Below are 23,389 nucleotides of genomic sequence, written 5' to 3' on the forward strand. Positions count from 1 at the left end.
TGGGGTTATGGATATTGGGGAGGGTATGTGCTATGGTGAGTGCTGTGAAGTGTGTAAACCTGGCAATTCGCAGACCTGTACCCCTGGGGATAAAAATATATGTTTATTAAAAATAAAATTTAAAAAAAAAAAAAACTTATCTCTTCCTTCCTTTAGTAACTGAATTCTCACTCACTCAGTTTTTTTCTTATACTGGTTTTAAAAGTGATTTACTAGTTTTTATTCTTTTAATAGTTGTTAAATTTGTTAAATCATGTTTAACAAATTAAATTAGATATTAAGTTAAAGTGAAAAGTTAATTGTCTTAGTTTGAGCTCCTTGATCAACGGAATCTAAGACAAGGGTTGGAGGCAGATAGCATACTCAGTAGGCAATCTAAGGAAGCAAGAGTGAGAGAATGGGGAGGTAGGGAAGAGAGAAAAACCCCTAAAAGTGTCTCTATCAAGATCTTTGTCATGCCAGGTTTTCTGAGGAGCATGAGAAATGAATTCTATAATTAACCTATAAATAACCTTCAATTCTTGGTTGGGAATTGCCTCTAGTGACAATAACTCACCCAAACCTCTGTCCTGTTCTTGCACATGGGCCTGTTTGTCACCCATGACTTTGGAGAAGTCCTCACAGCACAGAGAGAGAAGAAACATGGTGCATCAGAGGTGGGATACAGTCAGCATGAGTTTGAGGTCACCAATGACTGTATACTACAACTGTAGTGTCTACTACATAAATTGTTATCTTTACTAATTCTTTCAAAAACCAAGGATCTTAGAATGCTTTAAACACAATCATTCCATCCTGACTTACTATAATGGTCCAGGATTTTTAATGATTGTTTTTATTCCACAAATTAGGCATAATTAATGTTGTTTTATACAGTCAATATTCATTTAGATATACCCACTTACTATTTCCTTAGCTCACCAATTCTTGTAATATTTTAGGCCCTCCTTTTGAAATCTTTTTTCTGCTTCCTAAGAACTTTCAGAAATTTCATAAGTGAAAGTTGTCCATAAACACTCCCAGTGTTTGGTTATCCGAAAATTTCTGTTTGTTCTCCTCATTCTTTTTTTTTTATAGGTTTTTTTTTTATTTTATTTTTTATAAACATATATTTTTATCCCCAGGGGTACATGTTTGTGAATCGCCAGGTTTACACACTTCACAGCACTCACCATAGCACATACCCTTCCCAATGTCCATAACCCCACCTCCCACTATCAAACCCCCTCACCCTAGCAACCCTCAGTTTGTTTTGTGAGATTAAGAGTCACTTATGGTTTGTCTCCCTCCCAATCCCATCTTGTTTCATTTGTTCTTCTCCTACCCCCTTAACCCCCCATGTTGCATCTCCTCTCCCTCATATCAGGGAGATCATATGATAGTTGTCTTTCTCCGATTGACTTATTTCGCTAAGCATGATACCCTCTAGTTCCATCCACGTCATCGCAAATGGCAAGATTTCATTTCTTTTGATGGCTGCATAGTATTCCATTGTGTATATATACCACTTCTTCTTTATCCATTCGTCTGTTGATGAACATCTAGGTTCTTTCCATAGTTTGGCTATTGTAGACATTGCTGCTATAAACATTCAGGTACACGTGCCCCTTGGGATCACTACGTTTGTATCTCTAGGGTAAATACCCAGGAGTGCAATTGCTGGGTCATAGGGTAGTTCTATTTTCAACATTTTGAGGAACCTCCATGCTATTTTCCAGAGTGGTTGCACCAGCTTGCATTCCCACCAACAGTGTAGGAGGGTTCCCCTTTCTCTGCATCCTCGCCAGCATCTGTCATTTCCTGACTTGTTAATTTTAGCCATTCTGACTGGTGTGAGGTGATATCTCATTGTGGTTTTGATTTGTATTTCCCTGATGCTGAGTGATATGGAGCACTTTTTCATGTGTCTCTTGGCCACCTGGATGTCTTCTTTGCAGAAATGTCTGTTCATGTCTTCTGCCCATTTCTTGATTGGATTATTTGTTCTTGGGGTGTTGAGTTTGCTAAGTTCTTTATAGATTTTGGACACTAGCCCTTTATCTGATATGTCATTTGCAAATATCTTCTCCCATTCTGTCAGTTGTCTTTTGGTTTTGTTAACTGTTTCCTTTGCTGTGCAAAAGCTTTTAAATCTTGATGAAATCCCAATAGTTCATTTTTGCCCTTGCTTCCCTTACCTTTGGTGATGTTCCTAGGAAGATGTTGCTGCGGCTGAGGTCGAAGAGGTTGCTGCCTGTGTTCTCCTCAAGGATTTTGATGGATTCCTTTCTCATATTGAGATCCTTCATCCATTTTGAGTCTATTTTCGTGTGTGGTGTAAGGAAATGATCCAATTTCATTTTTCTGCATGTGGCTGTCCAATTTTCCCAACACCATTGATTGAAGAGGCTGTCTTTTTTCCATTGGACATTCTTTCCTGCTTTGTCGAAGATGAGTTGACCATAGAGTTGAGGGTCTATTTCTGGGCTCTCTATTCTGTTCCATTGATCTATGTGTCTGTTTTTGTGCCAGTACCATGCTGTCTTGATGATGACAGCTTTGTAATAGAGCTTGAAGTCCAGAATTGAGATGCCACCAACTTTGGCTTTCTTTTTCAATATTCCTTTGGCTATTCGAGGTCTTTTCTGGTTCCATATGAATTTTAGGATTATTTGTTCCATTTCTTTTAGAAAAATGGATGGTACTTTGGTAGGAATTGCATTAAATGTGTAGATTGCTTTAGGTAGCATAGACATTTTCACAATATTTATTCTTCCAATCCAGGAACATGGAACATTTTTCCATTTCTTTGTGTCTTCCTCAATTTCTTTCATGAGTACTTTATAGTTTTCTGTGTATAGATTCTTAGCCTCTTTGGTTAGGTTTATTCCTAGGTATCTTATAGTTTTGGGTGCAATTGTAAATGGGATGGACTCCTTAATTTCTTTTTCTTCTGTCTTGTTGTTGGTGTAGAGATATGCAACTGATTTCTGTGCATTGGTTTTATATCCTGACACTTTACTGAATTCCTGGACAAGTTCTAGCAGTTTTGGAGTGGAGTCTTTTGGGTTTTCCACATATAGTATCATATCATCTGCAAAGAGTGATAGTTTGGCTTCTTCTTTGCCGATTTGGATGCCTTTAATTTCCTTTTGTTGTCTGATTGCTGAGGCTAGGACTTCTAGTACTATGTTGAATAGCAGTGGTGATAACGGACATCCCTGCCGTGTTCCTGACCTTAGCGGAAAAGCTTTCAGTTTTTCTCCATTGAGAATGATATTTGCGGTGGGTTTTTCATAGATGGCTTTGATAATATTGAGGTATGTGCCGTCTATCCCTACACTTTGAAGAGTTTTGATCAGGAAGGGATGCTGTACTTTGTCAAATGCTTTTTCAGCATCTATGGAGAGTATCATATGATTCTTGTTCTTTCTTTTATTAATGTGTTGTATCACATTGATTGATTTGCGGATGTTGAACCAGCCTTGCAGCCCTGGAATAAATCCCACTTGGTCGTGGTGAATAATCCTTTTAATGTACTGTTGAATCCTATTGGCTAGTATTTTGGCGAGAATTTTTTCATCTGTGTTCATCAAGGATATTGGTCTGTAGTTCTCTTTTTTGTTGGGATCCTTGTCTGGTTTGGGGATCAAGGTGATGCTGGTCTCATAAAATGAGTTTGGAAGTTTTCCTTCCATTTCTATTTTTTGGAACAGTTTCAGGAGAATAGGAATTAGTTCTTCTTTAAATGTTTGGTAGAATTCCCCCGGGAAGCCATCTGGCCCTGGGCTTTTGTTTGTTTGGAGATTTTTGATGACTGTTTCAATCTCCTTACTGCTTATGGGTCTGTTGAGGCTTTCTATTTCTTCCTGGTTCAGTTGTGGTAGTTTATATGTCTCTAGGAATGCATCCATTTCTTCCAGATTGTCAAATTTGTTGGCGTAGAGTTGCTCATAGTATGTTCTTATAATTGTCTGTAATTCTTTGGTGTTCGTTGTGATCTCTCCTCTTTCATTCATGATTTTAATTATTTGGGTCCTTTCTCTTTTCTTTTTGAGAAGTCTGGCCAGGGGGTTATCAATCTGATTAATTCTTTCAAAGAACCAGCTCCTAGTTTCGTTGATTTGTTCTATTGTTTTTTTGGTTTCTATTTCATTGATTTCTGCTCTGATCTTTATGATTTCTCTTCTCCTGCTGGGTTTAGGCTTTCTTTCTTGTTCTTTCTCCAGCTCCTTTAGGTGTAGGGTTAGGTTGTGTACCTGAGACCTTTCTTGTTTCTTGAGAAAGGCTTGTACCACAATATATTTTCCTCTCAGGACTGCCTTTGTTGTGTCCCACAGATTCTGAACCGTTGTGTTTTCATTATCATTTGTTTCCATGAATTTTTTCAATTCTTCTTTAATTTCCTGGTTGACCCATTCGTTCTTTAGAAGGATGCTGTTTAGTCTCCATGTATTTGGGTTCTTTCCAAATTTCCTCTTGTGATTGAGTTCTAGCTTCAGAGCATTGTGGTCTGAAAATATGCAGGGAATGAGCCCAATCTTTTGATACCAGTTGAGACCTGTTTTAGGACCCAGGATGTGATCTATTCTGGAGAATGTTCCATGTGCACTAGAGAAGAATGTGTATTCTGTTGCTTTGGGATGAAATGTTCTGAATATATCTGTGATGTCCATCTGGTCCAGTGTGTCATTTAAGGCCTTGATTTCCTTGTTGATCTTTTGCTCGGATGATCTGTCCATTTCAGTGAGGGGAGCGTTAAAGTCCCTACTATTATTGTATTATTGTTGATGTGTTTCTTTGATTTTGTTATTATTGGTTTATATAGTTGGCTGCTCCCACGTTAGGGGCATAGATATTTAAAATTGTTAGGTCTTCTTGTTGGACAGATCCTTTAAGTATGATATAGTGTCCTTCCTCATCTCTTATTATAGTCTTTGGCTTAAAATCTAATTGATCTGATATAAGGGTTGCCACTCCTGCTTTCTTCTGATGTCCATTAGCATGGTAAATTCTTTTCCACCCCCTCACTTTAAATCTGGAGGTGTCTTCAGGTTTAATATGAGTTTCTTGTAGGCAACATATAGATGGGTTTTGTTTTTTTATCCATTCTGATACCCTGTGTCTTTTGATTGGGGCATTTAGCCCATTAACATTCAGGGTAACTATTGAGAGATATGAATTTAGTGCCATTGTATTGCCTGTAAGGTGACTGTTCCTGTATATTGTCTCTGTTCCTTTCTGATCTACTACTTTTAGGCTCTCTCTTTGCTTAGAGGACCCCTTTCATTATTTCTTGTAGAGCTGGTTTGGTGTTTGCAAATTCTTTCAGTTTTTGTTTGTCCTGGAAGCTTTTAATCTCTCCGTCTATTTTCAATGATAGCCTAGCTGGATATAGTATTCTTGGCTGCATGTTTTTCTCGTTTAGTGCTCTGAATATATCATGCCAGCTCTTTCTGGCCTGCCAGGTCTCTGTGGATAAGTCTGCTGCCAATCTAATATTTTTACCATTGTATATTACAGACTTCTTTTCCTGGGCTGCTTTCGGGATTTTCTCTTTGTCACTAAGACTTGTAAATTTTACTATTAGGTGATGGGGTGTGGACCTCTTCTTGTTGATTTTGAGGGGGGTTCTCTGAACCTCCTGGATTTTGATGCTCGTTCCCTTTGCCATATTGGGGAAATTCTCTCCAATAATTCTCTCCAATATACCTTCTGCTCCCCTCTCTCCTTCTTCTTCTTCTGGAATCCCAATTATTCTAATGTTCTAATTCGTCTTATGGTGTCACTTATCTCTCGAATTCTCCCCTCATGGTCCAGTAGCTGTTTGTCCCTCTTCTGCTCAGCTTCTTTATTCTCTGTCATTTGGTCTTCTATATCGCTAATTCTTTCTTCTGCCTCATTTATCCCAGCAGTGAGAGCCTCCATTTTTTTTTGCACCTCATTAATAGCTTTTTTGATTTCAACTTGGTTAGATTTTAGTTCTTTTATTTCTCCAGAAAGGGCTTTTATATCTCCAGAGAGGGTTTCTCTAATATCTTCCATGCCTTTTTTGAGCCCAGCTAGAACCTTGAGAATCGTCATTCTGAACTCTGGATCTGACATATTACCAATGTCTGTATTGATTAAGTCCCTAGCCTTTGGTACTGCCTCTTGTTCTTTTTTTTGTGGTGAATTTTTTTGCCTTTTCATTTTGTCCAGATAAGAGTATATGAAGGAGCAAGTAAAATACTAAAAGGGTGGCAACAACCCCAGGAAAATATGCTTTAACCAAATCAGAAGAGATCCCAAATTGTGAGGGGGGAGAAAGGGGATAAAAAGAGGTTCAGAAAGAAAAAAAAAGGAACATATAAAAAAAGAAAACGAATAAAGAAAAAATATAAAAATGAATATATATATATATATATATATATATTAGATAAACTAGTTTTAAAACGTTAAAAAAGAAAAGGGTAAAAGTTAAAAAAGATTTGGCAGAAGAAGAGAAAAAAAATTGAAAAGAAAAAAAAATTAAATTAACTGCAAGGCTCAAGAATCATGGGGAGACAGCCATGAGTTCTGTGCTTTGCTTTCTCCTCCTCTGGAATTCCGCTGCTCTCCTTGTTATTGAAACTGCACTCCTTGGTAGGTGAACTTGGTCCTGGCTGGATTTCTTGTTGATCTTCTGGGGGAGGGGCCTGTTGTAGTGATTCTCAAGTGTCTTTGCCCCAGGCAGAATTGCAGTGCCCTCTCCAGGGGCATGGCTGAATAATCCGCTCGGGTTTGTTTTCGGGATCTTTTTTTCCCTGAGCGCTTTCCATAGAGTTCCGGAGGACGGGAATCAAGATGGCGGCCTCCCAGTCTCTGGCCCGGAGGAGCCAAGATCCCGGGGCCCCACTCCTCAGTGCACCCTCAGAGAACAGTGCCCAATTACTCCCGTCACCCTGGCCTCCGGCGGCGCTCCGAGCTCACCGAGCCTGCGACCGGTTCAAGGAGAGCTCACTCCTCGGCTCTGTCTCTGTAGCCAGCTTCCCCGTTCTAATACGTATAAGCTCTGTGACACTCAGACACCCCCGATCCTTCTGTGACCCTGCGGGACTTGAGGCCACACTGACCCCGCGTGGGCTTCACCCCGTTAAGCCTCTGGAGCGATGTCCCTCAGTGGAACAGACTTAAAAGTCCTGATTTTGTGCTCTGTTGCTCCGCCGCTTGCCAGGAGCCGGCCCCTCCCCCCCCGCAGTCTATCTTCCCGTCGCTTTGGATTCACTTCTCCACCAGTCCTACCTTTCAGAAAGTGGTTGATTTTCTGTTTCTAGAATTGTTGTTCTTCTTCTCTTCGATCTCCCGTTGGATTTGTATGTGTTTGCAATCTTTAGATAAGCTATCTAGCTCTTCTCTGCTACCTGAAGTAGTCTCAGCGGGCTACTTCTCCGCCATCTTGACTCCTCCCATGTTCTTCTCATTCTTAAAAGAAGTTTGTTAGATATAATATTTTATATATTGACAGTCATGTTCTTTCCAAAATGTGAAGAGCTCATTCCCCTAGTTTCCCAGTTTGATTGTTAGCAAGAAAGTTATCTGTCAGCCTAATTTTCTTTCCTCTGCAGTAGTTTGTTCTTTGTTCCTAGCTGTTGTTAGGATCTCTTTTTCTTGGTGTCCTGCAGTTTCACTGTGGTGTACCTGAGGGTTTACTTAATGAACTTACGCCTTGGAGTTTCTTGTTAAATTTGCCAAGTACTCAGTCATTGTATACCCTAGTGTGGCCTCTCCCTTCTTCTTTCTTTTGTCTCTCACTCTCTTTTTTAAATTCCAATTAGAGAAATGCTGGGTGTTTTCACTGTGCCATCCATGACTCTCAAACTCTATCTCAGATCTTTCTCCTCACTAACCCTCTCTATGACTAGCCACTTAGTTTTAACTTCATTTTTAAATGTTTTCCAGTTTTAGAATATCTATTTGGCTTCTTTTTAAATCTCTCTGATCTATTTTTATAATCTCATGATTTGTTTTTTTTTAACATACTTTTATTTAATTCCAAGGATGTATTAAATATCCTGGCTTTAAATTCTCTATCTGCCAATTCCAATATCTGCAGCCTTTGTGGTTCTAATTTTGTAGTTGGTTGTTTCTGCTGACTCTTGCTAATAGTGGTTTGTGAACCCATGTGTTTATTGATTTTTCACTGTGAGTTCATGTTCCTAAGATCTTTATCTGAGGGAATTTTCCAACCCTGCATTTAGAGTTTTTCTCCAGAGTGTTTATATTTGTTTCTTCCAAATGCTTATGGGCACAACTAACCTGGGACTGATTAAAACGAAATTTTCAGAATATAGTTTTTTAGGTCACATGTAATATAAATTCAGACACCAAGGCTACATGAGGACAAGTTTGTAGATAAGATTTCCCAGGGGGTGGGGTTCCTGAGTGGCTCAGTGGGTTAAAGCCTCTGCCTTCGGCTCAAGTCATGATCTCCAGGTCCTGGGATTGAGCCCAGCATGGGGCTCTCTGCTCAGCTGGAGGCCTGCTTCTCTTCCTCTCTCTTTGCCTGCCTCTCTGCCTACTTGTGATCTCTGTCTGTCAAATAAATAAATAAAATCTTTAAATTTAAAAAAAAAAAGAGTTCCCAGGGGAAATGCGTTCTTTTATTCCAAAATACCCAGAGCCTAAGGGCATATTTTCTCATCATCTCCCTTTGTGGGGTGCATAATTTTTTTGGTCACCCACTGAGGTACCCCAGTTTGATGTATGGGTATTCCCACTTTGTTTAGACCCCAGCCCCTTTCTCTTATTTCCTACATGTGCAATCTAAAAGGACACATGCCCACTCCAGAGCTTAGAGTAATTCAGACTTTCTAACACCTGATCTCTAAAGAATTCCCTTACTTTCCAACCAACTCATTCATGCATTTGAGACCCTTTTTAAATCCAGCATGTTTAGGTAAGCTATACTAAGGCGAGTTCTTCTGAACATCTTTTCTCCATTCTCGCCCTCCACAGCCTTCATGTACCAGTTTCTTAACACATAAACTTAACATGTAACACATAAACAAACAAAAAAAAGATAATGCCCTTCTAGTGTGCTATGGAGGGTCACAGATGCAAATGTACCCAAGTTACCCCATAGTCCTGAAGTTCTTAACCATCAGAGACATTCTTCTTGGATCCAGGCACTAATCTCCAGAGGGCTACAGAAATTGGGTTTTCCTGTGAGGAATGATATTTGAACTGTTCTTACCTATTCACCCAGCAGACATTAGCTAACTCTTACAAGCCAGACCTCCACACAATATGTAGGTTAGGGAAGACATGGAGAAGGCAGGAAAGCTCTAGAGACTAATTCAGTGCCTAGAGACCAGTAGGGGTGGGAGATTAAGGACAGACACACATGCTAGTATTGCAGGTGGGAGGCTGGATGGCTAGCAAGTAGCCTGAGTTCTCCTAGAGAAACTGAGAAGAGACTGGGAAAAGCAACAAGAAGAGATAATTTAGATGCTAAATATAAACCATGGGGGTCTTTACTAACTTGCTAAGCCGAGCCCTAACCCTAGGAGAAATGTAAATGAAAGAAATGAATAAAATTTGCGTGTTGCACATTTCAATCATAGAATTAACTATTCTGATTCTATCAGATGAGGAAGCAGAGCCCAGACAGCTAATGATGTTTATCTAAGATCACATTGTGAAAAGCCTGGGCCTCTTTAGCATTATTTTTGTCACCCATTATATCCTATATAATGAGTTCCGGAAGACACTCTAAGGGCTACAGGAGGAGAGAGGTCAATAGTCAGATATGATTGGAAAGGGTTAGGTATGTTTCAGAGTACGTTTTTTCTTTGGAGGATTTTTTAATCCCTTTAATATACAACTCTGCCATGTGATGCTCAAAGACAATGGTGTAGAATATAGAGTTTCCTAAACTTATTTGACTATGGAGTTGGTTTTTTTAATTGAACATCCCAAGGGATTAGTGTTCAGCAGAAAACAATTTGAAAGATGTTAGGCTATGTCTTACTGTTCTTTGAATTCTGTAACTCTTCCACAATATTGGGTGAATTCACAATAACAAGCATTTGTTGGCATAGGCCATGTGACCAGCACTGTGCTGAAGCAGCAGAGGGTACCAGGATGAGTAAGGTTCCCAGCACCAGGAAGTTTATACTGTCCTAATGACATTCAGATATATGTAAAACTAACTGTAGTCCTGCTCATAATATGATCAAGTTGCTTTTGAAAATCACAACTGTGTTTGGGGGGCTGAGAGGTTGCAAACATCACAAGTGGACACTTGTGACACTTTATCACTTGGACATCTGACAGATACCTAAAGTGAACTTCTCTGCAGCTGAATTTCTAAGATCCCTCCCAACAACTTTCTTTCATGGTCTTCCCTATCTTGAACAATGACAGCTTTTGGTTTGCTCTGGCAAAAAACTGCCTAATCCCCCTTGACCATTCTTTTACCGTCATACCTCAACTACTCCTTCAGCAAATTGTGTTGGCTCCACCCTCAAAGACATTCAGAAAGCAAACACTAACCACCCCATAGGCCTAAGTTGTCATCATGGCTTACCTAGATCACCCCCGTAGTGTAGTCTCCCTGCTTCCACATTTGCACCCCTTGACTTTCTGCAATACTGCAGCAGTTGTCATCCCTTCCAAACCCAAGTCAGCTCCTGTGGTCCCTTGGCTCAAACCATTAAAGTGCCCCACCATTCACCCAGTGCAAGCACAAACCCTTACAATGACCTGTGAGGTCATCAATGATTCAGTCCTATTACCTCTTTGGCTTTCTATTACAGACCTCCCCCTGAATCTGTTATTTTAGACACCCTGGCTGCTTCACACTTCCTTCAACTCTCTAGGTACATTCTTATTTCTGCACCATTGTGTGAACTGTTTCCTCTCCCTGGACCATTGTTCAGTCAGATGCTCCTACGTTCTTTCTGTGTACCTCCTTCAAGTCAGCATCTGAATGCCATCTTCCAGTAAAAGAACACCTGTTTCAATTGTAATCTCCACCTGATCCCTGGCATTCCCTTCCCAGCTTTATATTTCCTCACTTATCTAATTATTTATGTGTTTATTTTCCCACTAGAATATAAGCTTCGCAAGAGCAAAGATCATGTATTTTGTCTCCTGTTGCTTCCTTACAACATACAGCAGAGCCTCACACATAGGAGGAGATCAATAAATACTTATTGAGTGAAAAAATGAACAAAACATATTGTCAGTGCTGAAAGCGAGCTCTAATGAAGGATGTGGTATTTGGGAAGAGTTTTGGAAGAAGGAGCTGAGTGAAAAGAATACTGACAGAGCTCTTAGAGCTGTTGCATCCTGGCCCAGCTCTGCCAGTGACCAGTGTCTTTATCTTGGGAAAATTACAGCCTTTCTCAGCTGGGCATTGCTGGGTCATGGGTTTCAGGCTAGGCCTTGCAGAGCCCTGGAGTTTCTGAGAGAGGCTTCTGGGTCTGGAGAAAAGAGGGAGCATGTGGGATCACCTCATTTCCTCCAGAGCAGTTTTGCTCTTCTATTTTGGATATTTAACATTCTGCACAAAATTTCCTTTGAAAGAGTTATACTGCTAAAAATGAAAGGCTTAAAAACCATTGCCCTTGGGGATCTCTGAGGCACCTGACCCTCCTGGGACATGGGGAGACCATGTGGACAACCCAGGCCATAGGATGAGGGTGATGAAAGCCATCTGGCCTGACTGAGAGCTCTTTGGATCAATCTAATCCAATCTGGATCCAATCAATCCAATTGGGTGTGAGGTCACACCCACAGTAAGAGCCTCTGTCCCAAATCCAGAATTCCGGCATGGCCAGCTGGTCTCCCCAAAGGCCGGTGCAGGAGACCTGCAGAGCCAACATCCCACATTCTCATTCAGTGGATGAGGAATGGAACAGACAGCCCAGCTCAGGGAATCAGCAGGTGTCAAAATTCAGTCCGTGCAACTTTCTGGATAAATTCAGAGCCCAGGATTCCAGCCTCACACTAATTAAATCATAAGAGAAAATGATAGAGTGAAGAAAGAAGACACTGGAGTAGCTGAAAGCTGCTGAAAGTCTGTGCTAATGATAGCTGATTCTACATTAACATGAATGCCTTCGGTTAACAGGAGAAATGTGCTGAAGCAAAGGCTTTTGTCAGGCCAAACACATCTGTGAATAATTGAACAATATTCATGTCGAAGAGTCAGCAATTTATCACCAGCTTGGCCTCTACTTTTAGAAGGAGTGAATAACTTTTTGAGCAAGGAGATTAAAAACACGTACACACAACACACACGCGCACACACACACTCCTCTCGTTGCAAAAGGAAAGTTCAGAATCCAACAACTCTTCAGTGTGGCAATTTGAAATCATCGGGATTTTGTCTTTGTGGGATTCGGAATCAGATGCCACTCACTTGAGGCTCTCCATTCCCCTCCGCCTGGCCCTGACCCACCTGTCCCTGGGGCCCTCGGGCTCCTGGGTCACCACACAGGCCCTGAAAGGCTTTCCGTGTGGTGAGGTGCTGGCAGGTGTGCCCCTTGCATCTCACACCTCACAGGGGGCCACTCTCTCCCCAGCTCTGAGGTGGCCAGAAGAGCCTGAGGAGCCAGGCTGTGAAAATCAAATCAGTCACAAGTGAAGAACCCAGGGGTCAAAGCAGAGAACCTCTGGGAAAGGCAAAAGGAGTCAACATTGGCTGGTAAGAAGCCCAGGACCAGGAAAGGACAGTGTCCTGCAGAGCGGGGCTGAGGTGCAGAGGAATGCAATTGCTGACCTCTTGGGCACCACAGTCCCAGTCATCCAAAGGGGGTACGTTTCAAGACCCTGGCAGAGGCCTGAAACCGCGACGGTATTGCATCTTGTGTACTGTTTTCTCCTAAACGTGTGATAAAGTTTAATTCATAAATTAGGTACCACAAGAGACCAACAACTCATAATAAAGTAGAACCGTTACAACAATATACTGTGATAAAAGCTACGTGACTGTGGTCGCTCCTTCTCCCCAGTATCTTTGTGCACTGTACGCGCCCTTCTTGTGATGACAGGCATGACAAAATGCCTCCCTGACCAGACGAGGGGAGGGATACGGCACAGACACTGGGACCCCGTGGCAGGCGCTTCCTGACTTCCTGACGATACATCAGAGGGGGATCATTTGCTCCTGGACTCAGTTGATGGTGAGTAACTGAAAGCTCAAAAAGCAAAGCCACGAAGGGGGAGGGGGCAAACCTCCTCTGTGGAGCCCTAGCAGCAGGCTTCGTAGTGTGCGGGCAACGGGGTCCTGTGGGAGGGCCTAGACAGAGGCTTCAGCTCCAGAGCCAGAGGAGGGGAAAGGCAGCCCGATCTCTTTATGTATACATGCGTGTGTCTGTGTGTACGTATGTGTGCTCTATGTCTGGGCATGTGTGTCCTATATGTATTGTATGCATTCTCAATGGGTATGTGTGTTTATACATGTGTGCATACGTATGCATGTGCCTGTGTTTGTGTGTGTGTATGTCTGTGTGTGCATGTGTGTAGGTGTGCGTTTGTGTGCATCTGTGTATGTTTGTATATGCATGCATGTGTGTGTGTGTGTGTGTGTGTGTGCTCATGCGTGGGGGTGCATGTGTGTATATGTGTGTATGGGCGTATGTATTCATATCTTTGGTCATTTCTCTCTGAAGGTCATAGACAACTAGACCTCAAGGTGCAGAAACTGCCTTCCTCCACGAGTGATTCTGAGCAAAGGACAATGGATTGGTCTATGTGATTGCCCATCTGCGGGTCGGCAGCTACCCCAAGCACAGCCCTCTCTCATGTCACTCTCCTACTTGGCCCTGCCCTCCCTGACCACCAACCTGCAGCCGGTCCCTCCAGATGCACACCTGGGCCATCCTCACACCCAATGACTCGTGAAGCTCCACTTCACCCAGAGGGAAGGATGAGAGGCGGGAGGAGGGGGCTGAGCTCCAGATGAAGCTGGGCGGTACGGTGATGGGAGAAAAGTAGAGCTGTCAGTGGCTTGCGTTAAAAGTGAATCCCAGGTGGTGCACCTGGGGGCCTCAGTCCGTTGAGCGTGGCTGACTCGTCATTTCAGCTCAAGTCTTGATCTCAGGGTTGCGAGACTGAGCCCCACATTGACCCCGCATTGAGCCCTGCATTGGGCTCTGTACTTAGCAGGGAGCCTGCTCAAGATTCTTTCCCCCTCCCTCTCCCTCTCCCTCTGCTTGCACTCCCTCATTCTCTCTCTCTCTCTCTCTCTAAAATAAATAAGTAAATAAAATCTTAAAAAAAAAAAAAGTGCACCCCAGGAGGGCACACAGTTGTGACTGGGAGGACCTGGAAGCCTTCATATAAATGCACCCCTGAGCCCAACCCCAGCCCCAGGACTTCCCCCTGCTCTATAAGAAAGGCACCAACATTAGTGGGTTTCCCTGCCTCAACACCCCAACAACTCGATGCCCCAGCAAAATCAAATCAAAATAAAGAATTCATCTCGAACACTGTGTGGTCTTGGACAAATCATGCCTTTCTTCTGGTTGTCTAGCTCCCCAGGCACAAAATGGGACAAAGAGTTTGCAAGGTTCCTGCCAGTGTTTGCACTCGCCCCCTCCCTAAATTGTCAGTGACACGTCTGCAGGTGCACATGGAGGAGCCAAGCCCTATGCTCCATCCACTGCCCTACCTGCCCCATCTCAGCTGACGGACAGCTCTCTGAACAGTCACCCAGGAGCAGCCTCGGCTCAGCAGGCTTGGGTCTCTCTCCTGGGCCTCCTTTGAGGCCACTTGCTCCCCCAACCCAGCTGTTCAATTCAGCAAACTGTGGTCAGCACTGCATCATTTAGGGCAGACGCAAGCGACATAAACTATGATGAAAAGGAGAAAAATAGAATCTATTATGATCCCCGCCTGCGAAGTCTGCGGGTTGACTAGCTTCCCGCCCAGACTCACCCAGGGGCTCCAAGGATGTTACCAGGACCCTGTTCATCATCTGCCACCCTCACCTTCCCCCATTCAAAGCTCACCTGCACACAGGCTCTTCCATTCAGGGGGTTATTTGGTCGCTACAGCCCCTCTGTTCTTACCGGCTCCATTCCCGGGGACAAACGGTTTCTCTTCCAGGAGCTTCCACAAAGGCCCCATATCTGAGCTAAGCAGATCAGTCATGGTCAGGAGTCCAGTCCTGTGCGAGGGGGACCGGGGATGTGGTAGAGTATGGGTAGAGGGGAGGCTGTGCTTCTGGTATCTCAGGAGAGCTGGGAAGCCAGTGTGAACAAGCCACTACGAAGGGGAGAGATGGAGAGATGGAGAACCTAAAATCCCGTTCTTCCGGGATTTTAGGAATACAGTTCTGCATCAACACAAAGTGAGATGTCCCGCCTCCACTTTCTCTCCCTTCTTGGTCTCCCCATCAGGGGAAGGTGTCATAGCTACCAAAGGAGGCTTGGGAGATGAGAACTCAATATGATTACTGCTGGAGAAGTTAGGTCTGAGTCTCTCAGGAAGAAACATGGCAGTTGGCACACACACGGCATTACCAAACAGCACACACATGTGTGCATGTGCTTGTGCATGCGCGTGCGCACACACACACACACACACACACACGCTGCTGAGAACACGCTGCCTGGCCGGGCTTGCCAACGCTCATCATCACTGTTCATTATGGCAACCAAATGCTGTGCTTCTGACCCGGGAAGCCCGGATCCCAGGAACACTCTACTAAAGGCTTCACTGCCCACCCTTCACCTTCTGGGCCCTCCCATCCTTCAGCATTGCCCCTCACCGCCTTCTTTCTGACCCCCAGGCAGGGCCATTCCGTCCCTCCAAGGCATCTGCAATGGCAGGCTGAGTTAATCAGAACGTCAGACGCCTCCTCTTTGCCCAGAAATCTCAATTTCTTTTCCCGCTGAACATTACAGTTTGTAAATAACATAAAATAAATATGTGTTGTTGTTTTTTTACACTTAATACCATGACAGCTGGAAATGGCAGTCTGCACCAGGCTGGTGGTTTACATTTGGAAAGGCAGGGGGGAAAGCAGAAAACGCATTGCGACAAGTCTATGGCAAGGTTAGAGAGGGGTCACGGTCACTCCCCTGATGGTCCCCACCGGCCCAAGGCTCCTCCTCACCACCTCAGCTCAGATCCCCCAAAATGGAGCCTCAGACCTTCTGCCAACAGAACGTCTGAAAACAGATTGGAAGGATTTCAGTCTCGTCCCTTCCTCATGGACAAACACACACTCACTTTCCCCCATCCCCTCCCCTCCCTCTCTCCCCGCTCAAACCGTGTTCCTGATATTTCCACTCTTCCTGCCTACAGTGTCCTGTCTCCTTTATGCCTTTGAACCCTATCCCTCTGTGAACACCCAGATACAGTGCCACGTTCCCCAAGAAGCTTCCTCTGCCCTCCCAAGCCCAGGAGAGCCCCCATACCTCCGGTGTGTGGCACCCACACGTCCTCACCGTGCTGGTTCTCCCAGGGCTGGAATGCAGCAGCTAAGAAGCAGGAGATCCTAGAGAGGCAACCTATAGTCCCCTCAGCTTGCCTGGAGTGCTGTCTCTGCCACTGGTAGCTTTGTACACTTGGACAATTTACTTAACCTCATTGTGCCTCAGTTTCCTCATCTGTAACATGCTGAAGATAGAACATCATTACCCAGCTGCTCAGGTTGCTGTAAGGATTCAGTAGGCGACCGCCTGTCAGGCACTCGGAACAGCACCTGGCATGTAAAATAGTTAGCCTGTCCCCCACAATGCATACTCAGTACATGTTTGTTGAAAGAGCATCTGCTGTATAATTGGGAAACTACCTTTAAGAAACCATGGACATGGGGTTTGCTGTGGTGTGGGGGCCCTTTCAGACCCAGACCACAGGAACTGGCCTCGATCATCTCTCTCCTTAAGGACCTGTGCACCTCCCTTTCTGCCTTATAGCCCCACTGCCTCTGGGAGGAAGGATGGTCCTCACGATATTCATTTTATAAGTTGTTTTCTCTATGTGCACCTGGGCTGTCCCATCCCAAGCCCACAGAAGAGCAAATACACTCTTAAAAATGAGCAGGCTATCTGTGGAAACAATATTCATGACATTCAGTAGGGAAGGCAGGAGATAAATGATGAAATTAAAGATATTCGTAGCAGGAGGCAAAGAGCAGAGAGAGCGTGGAGCCCTGCACACAGACTGTGGTGAGGCTCGCAGGGCGGCTCTGGCTGAGCTCTCCAGCGCAGACACACTGCAGGGGATTGGGGGGCAGAGCCCATCCAGAGGGGCAGACAGATGCACTGAAGACATGAGGTGAGGGAAGGGGGCAGGCAGGGAGAGACAGGAAAAGGGGAGGTAAGCAGTCATCCTCAGGCAGAAATTTGTGTTTCAGAAAAGGGTCAGAAGTGAAGAACCTTCCCCCTGCTTTCTTTTCCCTGCAATTAGGTCTTGATAAGATAAGAGTCCGGGTTTGACCTGAGTGTGGGAAAGGAGCTGGTGGGCAAACTGGGAAGCAAGGAACCTGAGTTCCTATGCAATTGTTACACAGACTCAATTACTTGTGATATTTAAAACACCCAGGGTAATGGTCAGGTTCTCATCAGCATCATTGTCGCTGCACTCATAAAGCTGACACCCATCCACCCTGGAAAGCCAGCACAATGGGGCGCAGGTGGGCAGAGAGACAGCTGTGGAGATGGGTCCAGCACCAGACAGGTGAGGTGGGAAGTAGGAGACGGAACAGGGGGCCCCTAACTCTGCAGAGGCCAGAACATGTGAGTCGGTCTTGGGGGGTCAGTGTGCTCCTCTTCTGAGACACCCAGGACTGGGCTGGATGAGTCCTGTAGCTCCTGGTGGCTGCGTCCTGTGCCACTCAGACCTCCAGGGGAGAGGCAGAGCCACCGGGGGCAACACACTGCAGCCCCCCCCATCCAGCTTCACACTCAAAGCCGGCCTGAGCTGCCCTCGACCTTGGGCGAGGCTCCCGCTTATCAAGGTCACTTCAGAAGCTCTGCCTTCAAATTGTTTCCCAGGTTCAATCAACTTTCACATTCATAATACAACAGAGATCTACAGGGCCACTGAACAGAAAGCGTCTGTGGCTTTTCATTTCCTGGCATGATTAGGGGGATAATCACAGTGCCTGGAAAAATAATAAAGCTGGACTCTGATGTGGGATCAAAGCAGAGGGTCTGGCCACACACACAGGCTGGAGCCACTGGGACACACAGGCTCCAGCCTTCCTCAAGGGGTGGGAGAGGGGAGAGCCCTCACATCCAGCCCCTGCGGTAGCCTAGCCGCTCAGCAGCAGCACCAACTAGACTGCCTCTGAGAAAATCCTCATTGGCCCCGGGCCCACATGCTGGGGAGGCAGAGAGCTGAGCCCCAGCTCCTTCGAGGAAATGCAGACGCAGCTCCTGAAAAGGGAAGGAGAAGTGGACATGGGAGCACGCTCCTCACAACTGCCCCTGCTGCCCAAGGAGCAGCCGCCCCATCTGGGGAAGCCGGGGATGCATGTGGCTAATGGGTGCTGGGAAGCGGGGCTCCGTCTGGCCACACCAAGGGGTTGTTTTTTATTTTGTTTAATCCAGTTAGCCAATGTACAGAACATCATTAGTTTCAGATGTAGTGTTCAATGATTCATCAGTTGCGTGTAACACCCAGTGCTCATCATATCACGTGCCCTCCTTAATGCCTGTCACCCGGTTACCGTATCTCCACCTACCTCCCCTTCTGCAACCCTTGGTTTGTTTCCTAGAGTTAAGAGTCTCTCATGGATTTTCTCCCTCCCTGATGACTTCCCATTCCTCGTTCCCTCCCTTCCACCGTGGTCCTCTGTGCTGTTTCTTATATTCTACCCAGGAGTGAAGGAAACAAACCCGGGGGTGTGAAAGAGCAAGGTCAGGGATAGAAGCAAGATAGAAGGGGGCTGTCAGCTCTGACCCTACTGCCAAGAGCCAGTGTCAGACTTCCCATACCCCACCTGCCCCGATGGAAGGAGCGGTTCCAGCCCTGCCTCTGGGAGAGAGGTTGAGCATGGGAGCAGGCAGAGACAGGGCCTGAAAAGGCCTCCAGCTGGGCTGGCCAGGCGGGTTGCTCCCAGGAAGAATTGGAAGGGTAGAGCTCCTAGGTAGATGGGAGCAGCTCCTGTCTTCTGTCCATTTTTTGACGTGATTCTTGTAAGGTTTTACAGGTGAGATACACACGACACCAGGCGACATAGGCACAAGGGAAGGTTTATTAAAGGTGCCCTTGGGCGAGGTTCCGAGACTCTGGAGAGGAGAGTTGGGGAAGACATGCTTGGGAGGGGGTTGAGTGGGTCTTTTATTTGGGTGAAGACAGAGCATAGGTTTACAACCATATAAGGTAAGGTATTTGGTGATTGGAGAGTAGGGGGCCGTCCCGGTGCTCCTGTTTCCTGCATAGGTATTGGCTTATTTATGGTGACATGTCCTCTGCATACGTCCTTCTGGCGGGAGAGTCATGGGTAAAGGAAGAGGGCAGCCGGTGGCCATTTTTATTGTTCCTCCTGCATTCCCGGAGCCACCGACCCAACAATTATGTTTTTGGAGTGTTGATTTTGAGGAGTTCTTAATAGATCTTGGATATCAGCCCTTTGTCTGTAGTGTCATTTGAAAATATCTTCTCCATTCCATGGGTTGCCTCTTTGTTTTGTTGACTGTTTCCTTTGCTGTGCAGAAGCTTTTGATCTTGATGAAGTCCCAAAAGTTCATTTTCGCTTTTGTTTCCTTTGCCTTTGGAGACATATCTTGAATGTTCATCATCCCTAGCCACCAGGGAGATTCAAATCAAAACCACATTGAGATACCACCTTACACCAGTCAGAATGGACAAAATCAACAAGACAAGAAACAACATGTGTTGGGAAGGATGTGGAGAAAGGGGAACCCTCTTACACTGTTGGTGGGAATGCAAGTTGGTGCAGCCACTTTGGAGAACAGTGTGGAGATTCCTTAAGAAATTAAAAATAGAGCTGCCCTATGACCCTGAACTTGCACTACTGGGTATTTATCCCAAAGATACAGATGGAGTGAAAAGAAGGGCCATTTGTACCCCAGTGTTCATAGCAGCAATGGCCACAATAGCCAAACTGTGGAAAGAGCCAAGATGCCCTTCAACAGATGAATAGAAAAAGAAGATATGGTCCATATGTACAATGGAGTATTACGCCTCTATCAGAAAGGATGAATACCCAACTTTTGTATCAACATGGATGGGACTGGAGGAGATTATGCTGAGCGAAATAAGTCAAGCAGAGAGAGTCAATTATCATACGGTTTCACTTACTTGTGGAGCATAAGAAATAACATGGAGGACATTAGAAGGAGAGGAAAAGTGAATAGGGGGAAATTTGAGGGGAGATGAAGCATGAGAGACTGTGGACTCTGAGAAACAACTGAAGGTTTTGGAGGGGAGTGGGTGGGGGGATGGGTGAGCCTGGTGGTGGGTATTAAGGAGGGCACGTATTGCATGGAGCACTGGGTGTGGTGCATAAACAATGAATCTTGGAACACTGAAAAAATAAAATTAAATTTAAAAATATTTAAATTTAAATTTAAAAATATTTAAATTTAAATTTAAAAAAAAAAAAAAAGCGTGGGAGCAGTGGGAGCAGCTCAGTTGGCCCCTGAGGCACGGTGCTGGACTTTGCAGGTGTAGGAGAGTGCTAGAGGCCCTGCAGGGAGGGTCCCCAGTGAAAAACACAGTCTGCTCCAAGCCCTAAGGGGAGCACTGGGGCTGCAGTCCTGTCCCCTGCTTTGCCCTGACCCCGAGCTCCTCCCCATGAGTCACGGAGCAAGTAAAGGCCCAGCACAGTGTCAGCCACACTAGAGCTTCAAGTAGGAGCTTCCTTCTCTCCTCCCTTCTCTGGGCCTCAGGCCTTGCAGTTTTAAAAGGAAGGGATTATGCCTTTCTATGTCTGAGTGCCTCCAGAATGTTCATCCTAATGTTCACCGAGGAAGGTGGTATTCTCAAAGGGCAGAACTATGAGCTTTTTATTGCAATTTTTAATTTACATGTTTCTCATCCCCAATGTAATTTCAATGAGTAGAAGGGTTTTGTTTTATTTTTTTTTTAATTTTTATTTTTTTCAGCATAACAGTATTCATTATTTTTGCACCACACCCAGTGCTCCATGCAATCCGTGCCCTCTACAATACCCACCACCTGGTGCCCCCAACCTCCCACCCCCCACCCCTTCAAAATTCTCAGATCGTTTTTCAGAGTCCATAGTCTCTCATGGTTCACCTCCCCTTCCAATTTCCCTCAACTCCCTTCTCCTCTCCATCTCCCCTTGTCCTCCATGCTATTTGTTATGCTCCACAAATAAGTGAAACCATATGATAATTGACTCTCTCTGCTTGACTTATTTCACTCAGCATAATCTCTTCCAGTCCCGTCCATGTTGCTACAAAACTTGGGTATTCATCCTTTCTTTCTTTTTTTTTTTTTTTTTTTTTACAGCTTTATAAACATATATTTTTATCCCCAGGGGTACAGGTCTGCGAATCGCCAGGTTTACACACTTCACAACACTCACCATAGCACATACCCTCCCCAATATCCATAACCCCACCCCCTCTCCCAACCCCCTCCCCCCATCAACCCTCAGTTTGTTTTGTGAGATTAAGAGTCACTTATGGTTTGTCTCCCTCCCAATCCCATCTTGTTTCATTTACTCTTCTCCTACCCCCTCAACCCCCCATGTTGCATCTCCTCTCCCTCATATCAGGGAGATCATATGATAGTTGTCTTTCTCCGATTGACTTATTTCGCTAAGCATGATACCCTCTAGTTCCATCCACGTCGTCGCAAATGGCAAGATTTCATTTCTTTTGATGGCTGCATAGTATTCCATTGTGTATATATACCACATCTTCTTTATCCATTCGTCTGTTGATGGACATCTAGGTTCTTTCCATAGTTTGGCTATTGTAGACATTGCTGCTATAAACATTCGGGTACATGTGCCCCTTCGGATCACTACGTTTGTATCTTTAGGGTAAATACCCAGCAGTGCAATTGCAGGGTCATAGGGTAGTTCTATTTTCAACATTTTGAGGAACCTCCATGCGGTTTTCCAGAGTGGTTGCACCAGCTTGCATTCCCACCAACAGTGTAGGAGGGTTCCCCTTTCTCCGCATCCTCGCCAGCATCTGTCATTTCCTGACTTGTTAATTTTAGCCATTCTGACTGGTGTGAGGTGATATCTCATGGTGGTTTTGATTTGTATTTCCCTGATGCCGAGTGATATGGAGCACTTTTTCATGTGTCTGTTGGCCATCTGGATGTCTTCTTTGCAGAAATGTCTGTTCATGTCCTCTGCCCATTTCTTGATTGGATTATTTGTTCTTTGGGTGTTGAGTTTGCTAAGTTCTTTATAGATTTTGAACACTAGCCCTTTATCTGATATGTCATTTGCAAATATCTTCTCCCATTCTGTCAGTTGTCTTTTGGTTTTGTTCACTGTTTCCTTTGCTGTGCAAAAGCTTTTGATCTTGATAAAATCCCAAAAGTTCATTTTTGCCCTTGCTTCCTTTGCCTTTGGTGATGTTCCTAGGAAGATGTTGCTGCGGCTGAGGTCGAAGAGGTTGCTGCCTGTGTTCTCCTCGAGGATTTTGATGGATTCCTTTCTCACATTGAGATCCTTCATCCATTTTGAGTCTATTTTCGTGTGTGGTGTAAGGAAATGATCCAATTTCATTTTTCTGCATGTGGCTGTCCAATTTTCCCAACACCATTGATTGAAGAGGCTGTCTTTGTTCCATTGGACATTCTTTCCTGCTTTGTCGAAGATGAGTTGACCATAGAGTTGAGGGTCTATTTCTGGGCTCTCTATTCTGTTCCATTGATCTATGTGTCTGTTTTTGTGCCAGTACCATGCTGTCTTGATGATGACAGCTTTGTAATAGAGCTTGAAGTCCGGAATTGTGATGCCACCAACTTTGGCTTTCTTTTTCAATACTCCTTTGGCTATTCGAGGTCTTTTCTGGTTCCATATGAATTTTAGGATTATTTGTTCCATTTCTTTGAAAAAAATGGATGGTACTTTGATAGGAATTGCATTAAATGTGTAGATTGCTTTAGGTAGCATAGACATTTTCACAATATTTATTCTTCCAATCCAGGAGCATGGAACATTTTTCCATTTCTTTGTGTCTTCCTCAATTTCTTTCATGAGTACTTTATAGTTTTCTGTGTATAGATTCTTAGTCTCTTTGGTTAGGTTTATTCCTAGGTATCTTATAGTTTTGGGTGCAATTGTAAATGGGATGGACTCCTTAATTTCTTTTTCTTCTGTCTTGTTGTTGGTGTAGAGATATGCAACTGATTTCTGTGCATTGATTTTATATCCTGACACTTTACTGAATTCCTGGACAAGTTCTAGCAGTTTTGGAGTGGAGTCTTTTGGGTTTTCCACATAGAGTATCATATCATCTGCGAAGAG

This window comes from Lutra lutra, chromosome 2 (assembly GCF_902655055.1).
Source record: "Lutra lutra chromosome 2, mLutLut1.2, whole genome shotgun sequence".
NCBI classification, from domain to species: Eukaryota; Metazoa; Chordata; class Mammalia; order Carnivora; family Mustelidae; genus Lutra; species Lutra lutra.